This window comes from Hippocampus guttulatus, chromosome 7 (genome assembly GCF_054856545.1).
Source record: "Hippocampus guttulatus isolate MCC_2025c chromosome 7, RoL_Hgut_1.0, whole genome shotgun sequence".
In the NCBI taxonomy this organism is placed as follows: Eukaryota; Metazoa; Chordata; class Actinopteri; order Syngnathiformes; family Syngnathidae; genus Hippocampus; species Hippocampus guttulatus.
In genome coordinates this window covers 13,967,098-13,985,212 of record NC_141267.1, presented here as the reverse complement: position 1 = coordinate 13,985,212, position 18,115 = coordinate 13,967,098, and the positions used below count along the sequence as shown (strand labels likewise).

General features: G+C 42.5%; 2 long non-coding RNA genes across 2 annotated transcripts in view; both read left to right on the top strand.

Moving 5' to 3' along the window:
• The first annotated feature begins 1,786 nt into the window (after positions 1-1,786).
• The window catches only part of LOC147202374 (uncharacterized), a 64,866-nt gene continuing 48,537 nt past the window's right edge, over positions 1,787-18,115 (top strand). Inside the window, exons 1-3 of the long non-coding RNA XR_015101490.1 lie at positions 1,787-1,978; positions 9,070-9,217; positions 17,898-17,976. This is a non-coding gene — a long non-coding RNA (uncharacterized LOC147202374). The remainder of the gene's footprint in view (positions 1,979-9,069; positions 9,218-17,897; positions 17,977-18,115) is intronic.
• On the top strand, positions 11,118-12,630 carry LOC147202376 (uncharacterized). The gene is made up of 3 exons (XR_015101400.1): positions 11,118-11,309; positions 11,423-11,605; positions 12,491-12,630. It is a non-coding gene; the product is annotated as an uncharacterized LOC147202376 (long non-coding RNA).

The window sequence follows — 18,115 nt, the reverse complement described above, 5'->3', positions numbered from 1 at the left end:
CAAAAACAATTAACTTCGATTTTTTCAGGTTAAGTGACAATTTATTTCTGTCGAACCCGTTTTTTAATTTGTTCTGATTAATATTGTGTTTGTGGAATATGAGTTAAGCAGCAAAATCCATGTTTTCACTATCTCAGGCGGCGGCCATTTTGCCACTTTCTGTTAACTGAAAATGACATCACAGGTGCTTGGGGCTCAGTTAACGACCATTCATGCCTCACCTGTTTTCTGAAGCTGAGCTATCTCATAAAACTCAAAGTATCAGTGCACTGCTATGAGCTCGAGTATGGGTTTTTTGCTTTGTGGGGATTGTGAAAAGACAAGAGCAGGCCCCGGAAATGACAAGAACATGGCCAGATGAAGTGCCCTTGTGGAAAGATATTGAATCCCAGGCAGCTTCAGGCAGCAGGAGTGCTGTTCTGCAACAGCGATTTGCTCGATTCTGCAGTAGGCAGTCCCTCTGGAACAGACAGGAATTCATCAGCAGGTGTTGTCATGTAAAGACAACACTGGCAAAGAATGAATCACTGTTATTGCCTGTGTGCAAAATGGCACCACTCTGGCAAGTTGGAAACAGGTAAGAATAAGTTTAGCATGTAGTTGACCTTGGATCATCTTGTTCTTGGCTCACGTGAAGACAACGCTTTGGTCCTTTACAATTACAGGGTCACAGTGTGTGGGAGTCCAGGCTGGTGCATCAAACCCAAAACCAGACAGACTCGGGCGCTCCGGTGAGAGCGTATACATTATTTACACGCCATCTGCTGCACCGGCTCGCTTGCATCTTTCCCGTTGCATGACGCACAAAATAGTTGCATTCGTCTCAGCTGCAACTTTTTTGCACATGCAAATAAGAACATGGTGCCTCTCAAGAGCACACACTGTGTACAGTGCCAAGTAGCACAACCAAAACAATTTTCACATACAGTGAATATTGTGGTTTATTGTTCGCATGCTTCCTATTTGGCGGATTTTCAAGCAATTGTTTTCCAATCATTTTTTCACAGAACCGAGATATCCAGGAAACTTTTACTCGTGTGTCTTCAGCGCAGTCCCATGTTGTGTCGCAACATTCCAGACAGTGCTGAGGTTGAATGGAAGAAATTCGGACGAGGACGCCTCTTCAGTGTAATAAGAGAGCAGAGAAAATACTGTATATGCCTCGAAGTGTTGTTGTGTAATCTGTCTGTATGTGTTGCTCCTCCACGTGTGTGGTGTGTGAAAGTAGCAGTTTTGTAAAGGTTTCTTATGATTTTAAAGTGACTGCTCATTTCTTAGGTTTTTCCATTAGGAGCAGATGATGAGAAGAAATGTTGTGGTTTGATTGAACCATTGTGGTCCTGCTATTTTTATTTTTTATATACTTGTTTGTACAATGTTTAATTCTTTTTCGTTATATGGGTCTGTATTACTGCCAGTATTATACAAAGACATCAACTGGAAGGGACATTTGAACAGCTTGAAGCAAGAATGTTTTGCATTGTATTTGGAGAGCTTGCAGAGAGTCTTCATCTTGTCGTTTCTTCAAACCATTGATGGAAAACTGACAGCCCACTCCTGATTAATTTCTGAAAAATATATATATATTGTTGCTAATTGCTGATCTCCTTTCATAACTGCTGTGAATTGGGAATTTCTCCATTGCGAGACTAATAAATGTTTTCTTATCTTATCTTGTCATTGAAACGTGTAATACCGGTGCTAACCATAAGATGGCAGAGCTCCCTCTCCAGTGCCTCCAACGCCGAGGCTGCAATTGTGAAGAAGAGCATGCCGTGGCCAACACGACAAAAGTCCAGCAACGACCGTGATTTCTTTTCCCCTCCCAACAGTGTAGTACATTTGTGTCCTCCAATAGCATAGATATGCTCAACGCTTAATAGTGTTTCAAACGCGTGGCTTAATTTCGGAAGCATGTTACAGAGGAGCACACATCAAGGACCAACTTTCCTGCTCTATGCTGGCACAGTCCGCTCAGGTGAGTGAGCTTGCTCTTCATTTAGAGATTTGAATGATATGTAAGAAAACAGAGGGTCGTATAAGATTACAATTTTCAGTTGATTTTGGGGAAAACGTGCATAAAATGAGTTTTTGCATTTAATGTCGGTTTGCTGTTCAACAGTTTTGTGCCATTTTTGACCGGGAATTTTTATACAAGAGGCCCTGGGACTGTCCAGCACCGACATTCCTCCCAATCAAAATCGATGCTGGTACACGCGTGCTGCCGAGAATGTGCAACCACCAAGCACAGATTCTCCTGCTTTGACAAATGTCGTGGCCAGAAAAATGCTGAAACAATCCACATCAGGTCCACACGACATGACAACAACACATGTTGCAAAACAAAAAACAACATAAAAAAGCAAGGCTCTTGAAGAGCACTTGCCAACGGCTGTCTACTTGGGCGCCATCTTGGGGGGGTGATTATTTTGTGCAGTTGGGCATTGGATCTTTCTATGAAAATTAAAATATATGAAGATACTCCTCTATACATTGACTCAATGACAAAACGGTCCTGCAAACATGTTGCTTAAAATAATAGAGGTAAATATTCCATTCTTCCAACCAGCCATAGGCTGTGTTGTTTAAAAATCTGTCAATTTGTAGTTTTCACATTTTGGTCCAGGCTAGTGTTATTGCTCATTCCCACTAATGATGGCATGAAATGCGTCGCGGCATGGGCAACAGACAACAGATTGTTGCCCCTAAGCAAGAACAGTGTCAGTTGAGAACGCTGGAAATGTCGCATTGGAACGTGGAAACTTCCCAGGGGAGCACTCTGACAACTTCCTGAACAGGATCCACAGCTTATTAGGCCCATTTGTGTCACCTGCTCACTTCCACTGGCACAAAGGGCCTCCTGAGTAGAATTTAATTCTCTCGGAATAATCTGGCAAAGTGGAAGGAATTCACCATGTCAGGTAAGGACTGTCGGAAATAACATATACTATCCGTGTGTGTGTGTGTATATATATATATATATATATATATATTGGTGGCGTTTGTTTCTATGACCGTCCTTCAAAATATTGTGATATGTAAAACTGATCCCTAACCCCCCCCCCCCCACCCCCCCAAAAAAAGACAGATGAATGCTGGTATAGAAAACCCTGTCTGATATTTGATACAGTGATACAAAGTGGGCACAACTCTCACTGCCGTAGAAGAAAAAGAAAATGCAGTCAGCACAACAAAGGCATAAAGTATATTTACTGCAAAACTCATTTGGCAAAGCACTTAAGTAAAACATAAATCTTCTTTATAGGGGGGTATGTTAGTGCAAAGTCACTGCTTGGACCTTAAGTGGCCAAAGTGAGATGTAATCAATCCTGCTTGTATTGTTCCCCAAAAGAAATGTATTCTCTCTGCTCGCGATGACATTTTCCCTCCCTTTCGCCGCCTCGGCTTGCACATGTTTGCTTTTGGCGCGCGCCTCCGTGTCAAGCGCACTGGTGCTATTTGTCGCTTGGACGCTGATGGCTGTGATAATGGTGACTGTGACAGTGAGAGGTGCTGTTGTGGGCTGGTGGAAGCAGCACAGCCCCCTCCAGCCCCCCTGCTGTTTGCTCAGGGAGATGCGCAGCAAGCCCCCCCTACAGTCACTGCCAAACACTGGCACTGCTTCGAGTGTGTCGTGGTTGCATGCTATTTCTTTGTTTGCGCTTGAATGTGCATGTTGTGATCGTGATTGATTGACCCCGTACTGTTTTAGCAGTGCTTTAATGATGATGTGTAACTAGATTGTTTCTCAGTGCAAGACATACTTCCTCCAAGGCCGAAATGACCGTCTTCCTTTTCTTCCAATGTCGTATCGTGCAGAATCATGCTGACTGTAGGACGTGTACAATAGCTTGCATGTCGTTCAATTTCTCATAGCTGGTCTTGTTTCGCGAAACTAGACTCGCAAGTTTAATTCGCGCTCTGAATTCCGAATTTTAGTTTTTAGGGCCTTTGCCATATTGAACAGAATAAATAATGTTACCGGCAAGAGTTGTCATCGCGGGAATGTCCCGTGAATTGAGAGTGAATCAGCAGTGCCTCGACATGCCTTCAGCGCTATTTCTTATCTTCCTGAAATCAGCTTGTTGTAAGCGGCCAGTAAAGTCAAGAAAGGGTATGAGGAAGAGCAGGTTGGATCTCACCAGTTAGTGTGTGCAGGGGCTGCTTGCTACAACTTGCACAAGCAGAGCCCGTGTGTGTGTGTGTGTGTGTGTGTGTGTGTGTGTGTGTGTGTGTGTGTGTGTGTGTGTGTGTGTGTGTGTGTGTTGGCTCAGCACACATGATAAGACCATTTCAACTGATGGAGGCCGCAGTTCATATTCTCCACTGCTCACTCTATTTAGTTTCAATTTCTTTGACGACATGAATTATTAGTTCTCAATTCCACTTAACAATCATATACAATTCTTTGGCCCATGCACTGGCCCTTGGCCCTTTGAATCTGGTACTACTATTTACCGTTTAACTGTGTTCAGATGACTGCTGTGAAAGAGGTCATGAAAACAACAAAGCTAGTCTTGGCCAAAGATGTTGTCTGAGCGAGTGTGGACATTTTTCAGGTCTTCCAGAGTATGCACGTGTTGTTGTGTGCACGCGAGCAACGACAAAGCCAAATATTGTACGTGTGTGTGTGTGTGGATGATTTCAGCTCGGCAAGTCCGCCACCCAACCATCTGTCACCACGGGGCCACCGTGTTCCGAAGCCAATCATCTCCTTCCAACAGCTTCTAGCGTCCTTGCTCCATTTTCCAGCAACGCTGCGCCACGCCAGACACACGCGCACGCACATGCACACGCACACACTCACTCACACTCAATGGCAACGTCTGCCACATGCTGCTATCAGCAGACGCACTGACTCACACTCGCAAACTTAACTATCGCACAAAGGCCGCCCCTTGGACGTGTCTGTTGGCGGAATTGTGTCGGTTCCAAATTGCCTCTTGTTTGGAAGTTCTCAGAGACTCTGATGAACAAGTTAGGTTGCAGTGCTTCGGAGGAGCCTATTGTGTGACACGTGGACTCTTTGGAGTGATTAGCACTGTGTACTCCCCCCCGCCCCCCACGCTGTTCAAGCACAAACTCGCATATACAGGTACGGTTCAATGAATTTGAATATCATCGGAAAGTTCAAGTTAAACTTGTATATTCTACAGATACATTAGACAGGAAAGTACTTTACAGGTGTAAACCTTTGTGGTTTTTTTATCCACTTTAAAATGGACATAAACAGAAAATTGACAAAGCAGCTTTCACTCTCCTGCTAGGTTTTTCACAATGTTTTTTTTTTTTTTTTGGTGTGTCTGGAAGGATTTTTAGTTAATTTTTATTTATGCAGAAAAATGTTGTTGTCAGTGTTTGACCAGCTTGATGTCAGGACTCTCAAGTTCTTCAACACCAAACTTATCCAGGCATGCCTGTTTTTTGGCCTCGCGTTGTGCATTTGGGAACAGAGAAGGTCCTTCCCCAACTTTTTCCCATTAAGGTGGAAGCATCCCATCCATCCATCTTCTTTAGTGTTTGTCCTCATTAGGGTTCCAGGTGAGCTGGAACCTATCCCAGGTGACTTAGGAGAAAACAAACAACCATTTACGGTCACATTCACATTAAGGTTCATTTACTGCTTTGAATTGTGTATAACATGCGTGTTTATCTTTTTTTTGACATGCGAGTACCTGGAGAAACCATGCGAGTAATGAGAAAAGTTTAGTTGTAGAATCTAACAAACCAAATGCAATTGTGCGTGTGCATCTTTTGGGTTTGAATTTTGCATTGATTCCTGTTGTCACGTTCCCTCCACTTGGAGACAGCCGCCGGTTTTAAATAATGCAGCCCTTTCACCTCATAGTATGAGATCATATAGAAGGACTTGCTGCGAAGGATTCGGCACACACAGATGTAAGCAGTCTCGTGTGAGCAGCCTGTCATCTCATAAATAGTTCAATCTTCTCCTGAAAAATAGATCTCGGCCTGCCTGTCACGGCATCTATTCACGCACCAGATATAGGTAGTGAGTAACCGTGAGGCCGTCCATGTGCTGTAGCGTGATCACTACCTGTGCTTTTCGAAGAGATTCATTGCAACAGTGTGGATAGAAATCGGATGGGGATTTCTTGGCTTAACGTTGCACCCTCATAAGCGTCGGATTCCAATTTTAATTTGATGTGCAAAGCTAAATCGTATTTTTGGGTATGTTACCGTATGTTAAATGATTCATTTTTATGCATTTCAGATCATACTTATTTATGGATAATTTATGTTAGGTCCAGGGATGGCAATTTTCCGCGGATTTGCGGAAATCCGCCGTTTTATTTCTTAAATTGATCATTTTTGTGAATCGTCTAAATCCGTTGAGAAAATTTTAGGGGGGGTCAGGTACCTTATCGTCGAGTTTTCACGAGCTCTCTCGATCAGTCGTTCCATCTTCCGATTGTAAACAGCCCTGCGATTGGACGTGTATGATGTCTTACTTGTTGTGATTGGTCGCCCCGTCCAGGCCATGCCCCTTTCCGCTTTTTTCATCACTAGCCATTGCCATCCCTGTAGGTCATGGAAGAAAGAATCAAAATAAGTTTAGATTTTTTTCCTGCTCGCTTTCGGACTGGCAGTTGTGGTTGAACCGATTAGTTGACGAGTCGACTATTCGGTGATCGTGTTTTTGGCATCTCATCTTTCACTCGGCCAATTTACCGACGACTTTGGACCCACACCGTACGCTCTATGACGCGGCAAAATGTCCAGCCAAGTCCCGGGCAAAATAGTCATCTGCGAAATAACTCAAACTAAAATAGAAAAAACATTGTTGTTCATGAAGGCTGCTTTTAACAAAACAAAATATACCTGAAAATACATTTGATGTTTATAAAAGGAACTAAAACTAACAGCAAAAAAATAAATAAATAAATTTCGTTTTAGTCTTTGTCAAATTTCATTCGTGAACTTTCAGGGTTTCTTTTGCATGTTTTTTTTTTTTCAGTATTACTGTTCGGCCATACAGAAGAAGAAAGGTCGTTTGGGAATTGCAGTTTACTTTATGAGACAATACTCTTTTATTTCAATTGCACTCAACAAATACTACATACCAAGCTCTTATCACCCCGGTCAGAGGGTCCAAAAATGGGCTTGTTGTGGATGAGAACAACAGTTAGCCTCGCTAGCTTTGTCTACTCCAATCGTTGCTCGCACGGGGACTGACGGCGCCAAAGGAGGGCAGCGGCACAAAATGAAGCTCTGTCTTCGGAGCCATGATGTGATGCCCGATAATGCATGCACAGCAACTGCATGATAACGAGGACGTTATTCATATCACATGTGCCAACACCACCACACTTGGTGGTGTAATACTTGTTGCGGTACAGCACATAGCTGGTGTATGCTCCAAGTGTCTGGGAAATATTTCACTCCAAATGAGAGGTCTATCCTTGAATAAAATAAAATCACATGTGAAATAGAAACAGCGTGAAAGAGAACAGCTGAATTTTTGGGCCAACGACGACCACATTCAGCGTAGTGATGAGTTGTATTTTTAATCATTTGTTTTTATTTGTTTCTCCGCTGCTCTGTCAAAATATACCCGAAGCTTCGTGGCGCTAAAAAGGTCGAAAGCCGCTGTCCTGTGTTGAAAAAATATGAACGATGCCATCAATCTGACTCGACTTTCATCACATGATGGCCGACGACAAACCTGTCGTCGTTCAACCCCGAACTGGTGTTTCAGTATAGGATCTTTTATATTGTCGATTTTTCATTTCCTTATTTTTTTTCGTACTGCATGTTCAACCATTCAATCAATATTTATGAGGCTAGTATGAATGGCCACGTTGTGGTATGATTCCTGCTAATGACAAATGTTGCCATTAGCGCTTATGGCGCTCCATTGGAAGAGTCCCAACTTGTCCACTCCTTCCCCGGCAGGTTAATTAGAATTCAACCGAGTAGTGCACTTCACCGATGGAGCACACTAAAATCTTTGACCCACGTGGTGTGCACTGTGTGTCCACTAACAGTATAATGGGCTAAGAGTGCCAAACTACTCATCTACTGTAAGTGCTGCCCATTAAAAGTAGAGAGAGCATATCTAAGTCAATGTGATCTGTGAAAGACATAACAGACACTCTGAATTTTTGCTTCGTTCGCCACATGGCACTTTAGCATGCGTAGTGGTAATTGATTTTTAGAAAGCGCACCAAACCTCCAGTACGCGGAGGTTCTTTTTCCTTTCATGCTAAAACAGGATGTGCTTTGTACTGAGGGAAAATGTTGCTTTTATATAACCTGATTTGCAGCGGTGTCTTTCGGCGGAGCGCCGGCCACTTAGATAGGCTACATCAGGAAAAATACACCAATGGAATCCAATAGGTTGAAACGAAATGATTCCAATTTTATGGGCAACAGTGTGTTCCATTGTACTCGCTTTTACTACCTAGTCAGGTGCCATTTTATTTTCACTTTTAGCTTTAGTAGATGATGAGGGACAACAGCACTTTGAGGTGAACAGTCAACATACATTTAACAAACTAAATGAAAGCAAAGAATCGATAGAAAACAATAAAGTATGGAAGTAGAAAGCATGAGTCGAAATAACTACAAAACACTTTTGTCGAACATCTTTTGCTCCTGTGCCATGTTTTTCCATGCAGACCGTCCTGCGTAGTTTTCGCGGGTGTGCGGTGCCGACGCCTTGCGGAGGGGCGTGGTTGCCGAAATGGTTGTAATTTCACAGCGTGGGTACTTGTGGACCTCGCTGGTCTGTCAAACATAAACCAAGAGTCAGACTTCAACGCATCATGTCTTTTTGTTGGTTGCGCTCAAATTTCCATGTCACGCACAGTGGGTGTGTCAAAAGTCTGGACTAGAGAATGCATGTCGCTGAAAGGTTAATTAATTAAACAGTCTGCTCTTAAGTATCTAAATTTATTTTAATGTGAACTGAGCGTGTGTATATTAAATAAAGTAAGTATAACATTATAATGCCGATGAAGCTCTCGTCCATTGTTGGAAGCTGACAGAGGCCCAGAATGTGTCGCGCTTATTTTTTGCCCGTATTGAATGTGTTTGTTGTTGCCACAGACAGTTCCAGGGCCACACGGACGGAGCGAGCTGCATCGACATTTCCAACGACGGCACCAAGCTGTGGACGGGTGGACTGGACAACACAGTGCGCTGCTGGGACCTGAGGGAAGGGCGGCAGCTGCAACAGCACGACTTCACCTCACAGGTGCGCCATCGAGAGAATAAATAATAAAAAAGAGAGAAAGGGGGAAAAAAGCAAAAGAATAAAAAGAGAAAAAAAGCGAGAGGAAAAAAGAGAGAAAAAAACGAGAGAATAAAAAGAGAAAAAAGGGAGAAAGAAAAAAGTGAGAATAAAAGAAGAAAAAAAGAGAGAAAATTTTAAACTGCAGTGTGATGTGCAAATAGTGATGTTGTATGGTGTCAACGGATTTGTCCGTGCTTCCAAGTGGAGTTCAAGTCGCCATCTTGTGCTGTGATTGTGCAGATTTTTTTTTCGTTGGACAAATACTTTTGAAGACTTTGCTAAAAATGCAAAGCTTCCTGGAGTGCTTCTGCATTTGCTCACAAGTGATCAACACGTTTGTTTTCAATCCAACCGGGAATCCATAAATGTTGAAGTCATATTGGATCATGTTGTAAAACTACTGGAATACTTTTTTTGGGGGGGGGGGGCGAACCCAAAGTGCTTTGCAAGAAAAATAGATTTTTTTCCGGTATTTTCCTTGTGATCTTATCGCTGTTGAAATGATTCATTGCACCGTATTTGTGAGTTGTCATTGCTTGTTGATGTCAGTCAACGGATCAATGCGGGCGCTCCAACGCACCCCTTCCAGTGTACTGAAGGCTGAATGTCAAACTTCTCTTTTCCTCTTTGACACTCCTGAGATCCCGTTGTCTGATTTCAACCAGCACAGCACACAAGTGTGTGGCTTCAGTGCGTTACGAAAGTAATGACAATAAATGTTTGAGGGTCAATCGCAGTAGTGGTTTCTACCACTATACAATCATTTTAAAACCTTTTTTGGTGGGGGGGTCACGTAGCTTTGTCGCTCCATGTTGACAGGACACCTGGTCACTCTGGTCAACAGCAAATTTTAAACTAAGATGTCTGCATGTGTCCTTAATTGCATTTTTGACACTGATTTGGGGAAAAAATAGCTTTCCTTTTTTTTTTTGTCGGGCATTTGTTTTTAAGTTTTAAAAGTTTGCGCAATATGGATTTTCCCATATGTTGTAATATATAGGTATGACGTGAAGTTTCAGGAAAAAATTTGCACCAGTTGCTCAACTTAACCTGACGTCCATAAATATTACAAAATACATGACCGTGGTACAGCTGACGACGACAATGATGATATGCAAGAGGGGGTGGGGGGGAACAGACAAAGGCTGATTTGGAATGAAAATGTCATCTGGAAAAGTTCACTTAGCTCGATTGGTTTATTCAGTGACACATCCAGTCAAAACAGGATGTACCAAAAATGTCCTGTTGAGACAGACCCTTCGTCATTTAAGTACCTTGGTGGCCTTTCAAGAGTCAAATCTGAGGTGCACCTCGTCCAACATTCCAAACTTTGTACTTTTTTTTTTTTTTAATAATAAAAATATATGGCGCAGTCATCATCCATTTGCCCACACGGGCAAACTACCTTCTTTCAATGTGTTCATGAGCAACCGATTGAATGCTGAACTTTGGTGAGAATAGCGGTGCCTATTTGGTTTGCGCTATTGATCTCTGCGAATGATTACCGAGAAAGCAAAACAAAGAAAAATAAGCAAAAAAAAAAAACCCTTCCCATTGCAAAATGGCGCAAATCGCCAGCGTGTATGGCCAACTACTTCGCTCGCGCAAAGTTGATGGCGGTGTGACGGAGCTACTCCATTGACGTCACGTCATTTCATACATTCTGACATTCGTGACATTTGCAAATGTGCTCGGCCGTTTGAGGTGTACGCTTAAAATGTGGCGTTGAAGGTGATCTGGGACCAGCCTGTGTGTGCAACGTGTGTTTGTGTAGGAGTGTGTGGCTCCACATTCTTCCCCTACTGTGAGACGGGACACAACGCGAGACTTGCGCAAATATATTGTGCAATACACCCACCACCCCCTCACACACACTTTTTTTAACAGTGTAATCCGCAGCTGAAACGTTCTACGGACAATATACCGATGTCGTGCGGCCTCCATTTTTAGTTGCGAGCGGCGGTTGTGAGAGAAGAGGGCAAAATGAAGATGATAGCGCAAAGCTGTGTCCTCTTATTGTGGATGCATACTTTGACCTTGGTGAAATGTCAAGGTAAGATGAAAGCGGCGTACAAATGTATCGGTCGCAGTGGCGGTCGGATCATTGTCGCGTCGGTGGAAGCACCCGGCGACTGAGAAATGGATTGTTGTACTTTTGACTTGCAGAGTGCACACTTGAAGATTTTATGAACGGTCACCTGTACGATTCCAATTTTGACACAACCAATTTGGAGGCCACATACCTCAACGGGCAGCAAGTGCAAGTGGGCTGCACTGTTGGCTACAGCGGATTTTTCCAACTCATCTGTACCCATGGAAGGTGGCAGGCTCGTGGAACAAAATGTCAACGTAAGAGACACTTTTATGCATTTTCCGCATTGGCGGAGGCTATGGTATTGTGCTGTTTTTTGTTTTTGTTTTTTCTCATGAAGGAAAAACACGGCAGGTTTGTTTGTGTTACACTTGGCACCAACGTTTGACTTCCAATGCTGACGGCTCCCCTTGACAGACAAAGTGTAGCTTTTGCAGCATTGCACTCGAAGATGGATGATATGATCTGACAGTATTGGTTTCTCGCAGTAAAAAAAAAAAAAATACATATATATATATATATATATATATATATATATACACTATACATATTAGAACTGTCAGTTTAGCGCGTTATTATCGGCATTAATTTAAATGAATTTTAACGTGATTAATTTTATTTCTCACGAGATTAATGCGGCATACGTCACAGCGGATTTTACGTCGAACATTAGATCTGGCATTCAGACCTAATGTTCCATTACAAATTACAATGCCTCTCAAATATGACATTTTGACCTCCTCTTCTTATTTCAAAAGATTATTAAAACTGAATTTTAGTTATCCCTCAATCAAACCAGGGCTGTAGGGCACTAGAGCACCCCAGGTATCCAACCAGACCACCCTCATTCTGATCTGATGTCGGCCTTTGAAATGTGACAAGATGACCTGCGTTCTGTCATGACCTGCATTCGAACATGTTGATCTTTTCGCCCATTTTTGGAACATCCTAAAAGAATGAATCCTAGTTATCGCTCAACCGGACCAGGTCTGTACAACACTACAGCATCCCGGCTATCCAGCCAGGCATCCGTATCCAATGTTGCATTTTAAAATAAAAGGCCTATGAAAAGTGACATGTTGACCTGAATTCTGACAAGTTGACCTGCATTCTAACATATTGATCTTTTCGCCCATTTTTAGAACATCCTTAAAGAAAGAATCCTAGTTATCCCTCAACCGGAGCAAGTCTAGAGGACACTACAGCACCCCAGAGATCCAACCGGTCGAGCCTGATACAGATCTGATGTTGCATTTTCAAATAAAAGGCCTCTGAAAACTGGTTTCTGACAAGTTGACCTAAACATGTTGATCTATTCGCCCATTTTAAAAACGTTTTTTAAAAAAGAATCTTAGTTATCCCTCAACCAGACCATGTTTGGGCGACATTACACCACACAGGCTATCCAGCCGGATCCGATGTTACATTTGGAATAGCAGGCCTCTGAAAACTGAAAATATGACCTGGGTTCCGACATGTTGACCTTTTCGCCTGTTTTGAAAAATTTTTTAAAAATTGAATCCAAGTTATCCCTTGGCGACACTAGGTCCGGGAGACGCTACAGCACTTCGGCTACTCAACTGAACCAGCCCGGTCCGGATCCGATGCTGCATTTTGGAATAAAAGTCCTCTGAAAAGTGGCAAGATGACCTGAGTTCAGACACGTTGGCCTGAACGCCTCACATATTGACCTTTTCGACCCTTTTGAAAAAAAATGTTTTTTAAAGAATTCTAGTTACCACTCAACCGGACCCGGTGTGTGTATCATCTGTAAAAAGTAATATGGTTATTGTGGAGATGGACAAATAAGTTGCTGTGACCTGGTTAGGTTATTTTATGAACAGTCTGACATTAGTGCAATTTTTTTTTAATCTGGACTTTAAATTATTACGACACAAAAAACCCTTTCAACCAGTGATTGCTCTCAGACTGCAAAGGGAGCTCGGCTTCCCCTGAAATGTCAAAAAATAAGTGATCAAATATACGTGTGGACATACAATTGTGTGTACATGTTATTGACTAAATATGCGCGACAACCGCTCAACTTTTGTTTTGAATCAGCTTCTTATTACTGGTTATGACGCGACAAATTTAGTTACAGAATTTTACACCCATACATATTTATAATGTCCATGTAATGTACATACACACACATACACAGATTTACAAATGTATTTATATATTCATATACACACACACATTTATATATAAATAAACAAATCCTCGTCTCACCCCTCGGGTGGTGTCCATCCCCCATTCAGCTCGGGTCCTCTACCAGAGGCCAGGAAGCTTGAGGGTTTTTGTGTGCAGCGATGGCTGTTTGAAAGTGCTCTATAAATACAGTTGAGTTGAGTTGAGGGTTCTGCGCAGTATCTTGCTGTTCCCAGCACTGCGCTTTTCTGGACTGATATGTCCTATGTTGTTCCTTCTTTCTGATCTTTCCATCACTTGGGACCGCTACATCCACTACAGCGGCTTACTTCTGCCCTTTATGATCACGGTATATGGTTTTAATCACAAATCTTGTCAAAAACTGACTGACTTAGACAAAAACGGGAAACTGCAACCTACCAATATAAAACAAAAGAATTTCAACAGAACAACCCCCCCCCCCTCCCCCCCAACAGTGCCATTTGCTGGAGCTGATGGAACACGGTCGCAACTACCCTAAATGCAAATTCTCAACTCGCAACTTTGTCTGGGTAGTGTGAGGAACTTCCCAGCTCAGCAAAACATTTTCACACCGCGTGCCGCTTCGCACATCGACACACAGAGCATGCTGAGGTTTGAATACGTGGCCGAGGGAGCGAGCGAGCGGCGTCCACTGTAAGTGCCACGAGAGCTTTTCAGCAGTCAGCTCAGACGCCTCAGCTAGTGTCATCTGACTTGTATTGAATGGCTATGTGATTCACTGACCTTCTGGCTGCCTCATGCCTTGCTAATGTAATCTGCTGCTACTGCTGCTGCTCGTGCTGGCGCATGGCTCTCTCAATCGAGTGGTTTTTGTTTTGGTTTTTTTGCTTCACCAAAGTGTAAGCACAATCGCAGGCACACGCTCTTTCTGCTCTTTTGATAACAATTGGTTAAGCTAGCTAGCTAGATGTAAAAATGCAGCATAGCTTTGAATATCTATATATTAATAGCATGTTCAAAAAAGGAGTAAACTTGTTTCATTCCTTACTGATTTTGCAACGTACTCCAAGTCCCGGCCACAGATTTTTTTCACGCATTGATTTGTTCAAATTTGACACGCATAGTAGCTCCTCGTCAGTGCAGTAGATAGGACCAAGGTGGGGTGAAGCACTCCAGCGTCTCGAGCTTGCCAGTCAGCAACAGCTGGGTGTGACATCGGTTCCAGGGTGGGCATTGCTAAAAGTGTCCAGTTTAAGTACATTTCCGGATGGAAGATCGCGCAAATGAAAATTAATGACCTAAAGGACAGCTTAAACATTTTATTCAAGAAATAGTTAACTAAAGATAGTGAAGCTGGAGACAAAAGCTGTTGAGGGATTCATTGTTTCTGAGTATGCAAGATGGTGTCGTTAAAAAAAGAACTTAAGGGAAAATGGGAATAGAATGCATGTGACTTTTTTTTCCTGACTAAACATACAGATAGACTCTCTCTCTCTCTCTGTCTCGTGCTCACGCACATTTAGATGAATTCACCGTGGCCTTGGTCGATTTACATTTGGAATAAAAATGCATATAAACACACCTAAGCAGTGTGGATTTTGTATGCATGGTTGCGCTTCCCTTAGCTGTGGCCACGGTTGCTAGGCTACCAGTCATTCCAGTTGTTGGAGGGGACCTGACATTAGGGAGAGCAAATTGACCACAGGAGGCTTTAATCTGCCATGAAACAGCAGCTGGCGTGCGCACACACACACACATGCACACACATGCCATTTGAAATTTATTTCAACATTTATTCTTCACACATTATTTCATACATTTGGCCCTGCCGTGTGGCTGTCATTATAGTCACTGGCCGATTGTGGACTCATTCCTGGCCTGATTACATTCCTTTTGTACATGTGGACATGTGTGCTTGCACACATTGAATCATCCTTTTCCATAGGCAGTAAAAAGAAACCTTTTTACAGGCGGTCCAGAATTTTATGGAAGTGATGAGTGAAGTTGTTTGTCAATAAGCCAGGAAGGTGACTGAAATCCCCAATAACCAGTATGAGGGCTTGCATGAAGCCTCTCGCACTGTCTGCAAGCTGCACTTTGTATGTAAACAAACACATGCAGTTTTGTAAGTCATTCGTTCATCCAAGTAGCACACATCGAGAATCAACATTCAAATACCCTGTCCCATTTTTCCTTTCTCTATATTCACTTACTTCATTTTACCGTTCCATCTAGCATTTCTGGGACATATTCTTTGAAGCCCTTGATTTTATGAGCATCATAGACAAACGGCGCCGATGTTCTGCGCTAAATAACTGATCACGGTTCAAACACTCTATTAGTGCTAACGGTTTAGCGCCTCACAAAAAGAATAAGAGGGTGGAAAGTCGAAAATAAGGAGACAAAGGAGTTTGCAAACTGGCTGTCTATTCACAAGTGCGCATAACAACAAGTACCGGTCTTGTAAATATATTGAAAATATTGTCCTTCATTCACTGCAGTTTCTGACGTTTCATAGTGCCTTACTTACCATTTACAATTTCCCCACAAAAGTGCGTCCACTGCTCACATTTATGTAAATAATTTATGGGTCTTTTCATGGGGGCAAAACAGAAGAAATGGCATTCCGCTGCAATCTGAGGTGTTCTCGCAAGCGAAAATGTTTCAGCTTTGGACAGTTTCACGAAGCGTTTTTTTTTTTTTTTTTTTTCACTTTTGTTGCCTGCAGTTTTGACATTAATGGCTGTGTGTTTTTGAAAAGCCTGAAAATGTACCGTTATACAAGCTGGACTACATTGTCGCCAAGTGTCATCTCTTTAGCGTTGTCCAATGAAAAGAAATATTGACCCAAAAAATGTCGCTTGGACATACTTTTGTGACACTCATCATTTTGAAAGCAACAAACTCTGCACTATAGTAAAGCTTATTTGAGCATCAGAAAAATGTGTGTGTACATACGGTATTGTAGTTTCTGAGCACGCTTTTTTTTGGGGGGTTTTGCCCCAGATTCACGTGTCACTTAAATCAGGGGTTCCCAACCTTTTTTGCCCCACAGACCGTTTTCATGTCAGACAATATTTTCAGGGACCGGCCTTTAAGGTGTGATGGATAAATACAACAAGATAATATGGTATGACCTGCATGAAAACTGTGGTATTTTTGTAACATAATTGACATGAATCATGACACGGGGAACGTCCTGTCTGGCCGCAACGCTCTCTGGCTGCTATGGTAATGTTTTAGCGTGCCTTCAAAATAAGATACACCGCAAATACAAAGTGCATGAAAAATACGACTCACCAATGCTGCATATTATGCAGAGTGGGCTTGATGCGTGGGAATCTCCTATTGAGATAAATCCGTATTTTAAGTAGGACTCCTGATACTATTAAATGTAGCCTTTTTCTTGAAAGTCATAGGCTTCTCTTCTGTCTCCTGGCTGGGCCTTTTCCCCTTCCCAAAGACATTTGTTTTATATTCATTTTGCTAGCTCCTGGGTTTCAGTTTAGCGGTAACCTATCACGTGACCGAGAAGCGCGCCTTCACCTGCGTCAAGAGTGACCAACTGTCGACGGATGTAACGGAGGTAATTTTTCAAAATAAAAGATCTTTCAGATTCCGAAATAAATAAAACGGAATAATGTAAGTTCTTTTTTCTTTCTATACGGCCCGGTACCAAATGACCCAAGGACCGGTACCGGTCCGCGGCCTGGCGGTCGGGGACCACTGACTTAAATAATGCGTTGAGTATATTATTGCTCAGTTGCCCATGCCTTTTTTGACTATTTTATGTCTGAATTATGATGTGGCTGCCTTCAATGCACCTGGAACACTATCCGATATCATTGTCAGACTGGTTCTACTTTATGAGCAGTAACCCATTCCCCCCTGGGGGGCTATCAATTTTAATGCATTGAATAAAGTCTACCCGGGACATTATTATGATTAGTCACTTTGGCGAGGGTTTTTTTTCCCCACCCTTCTGAGGCTGGAACAGCACAAAATCTGAATATGAAACAGGAAACCTTGACATGATAATCTTGCGTCAGTGTTCGTTAATCACAGCTAATCTTCATAAATGTGATATTAATCAGAGTCATGTGTTGTTTTTTTGGGGACGTCCTCAACTTGTTTTTGAACAGCAGATGGTAAGAGTTGCCATCATTAAAGGATCATTCCTGAGAGGCTGTCCTTATCGTTGCCATCCTGCAAAAAACAACACAAAAAAACAACAACAAAGAAACAAAAAAACATGACATTCATATTCATGAGTGTTGAGGGAGGTATTTGTTTGATGGATGGGCAAAATTGGCATCTTGAGATCAAAAGACATTGCCGCAAACAGGTGTGGGATTGCCTTAAAAAAAAATTAAAGTTGACCTTTTTTCTGACAATGTGTTTCCATTTTTTTTGTAGGCATCAATTCTAAAATATCCCTGATTGGCCTTTCACCTGGTGGATGATAGCTGGACGAACAACCCCACCCGGTGGTCAGGTGAGTCACTTCCATAGCTAGAAACCTTCCTCTCCCTCATTTGCTCCTGAGGTACAGCAGCAATTAATGTGCCTTCATGAAGAAACCGGAAATTGACTGAACGAGCATTGAGCAAGCTATTATGGTATTGATTAATGGT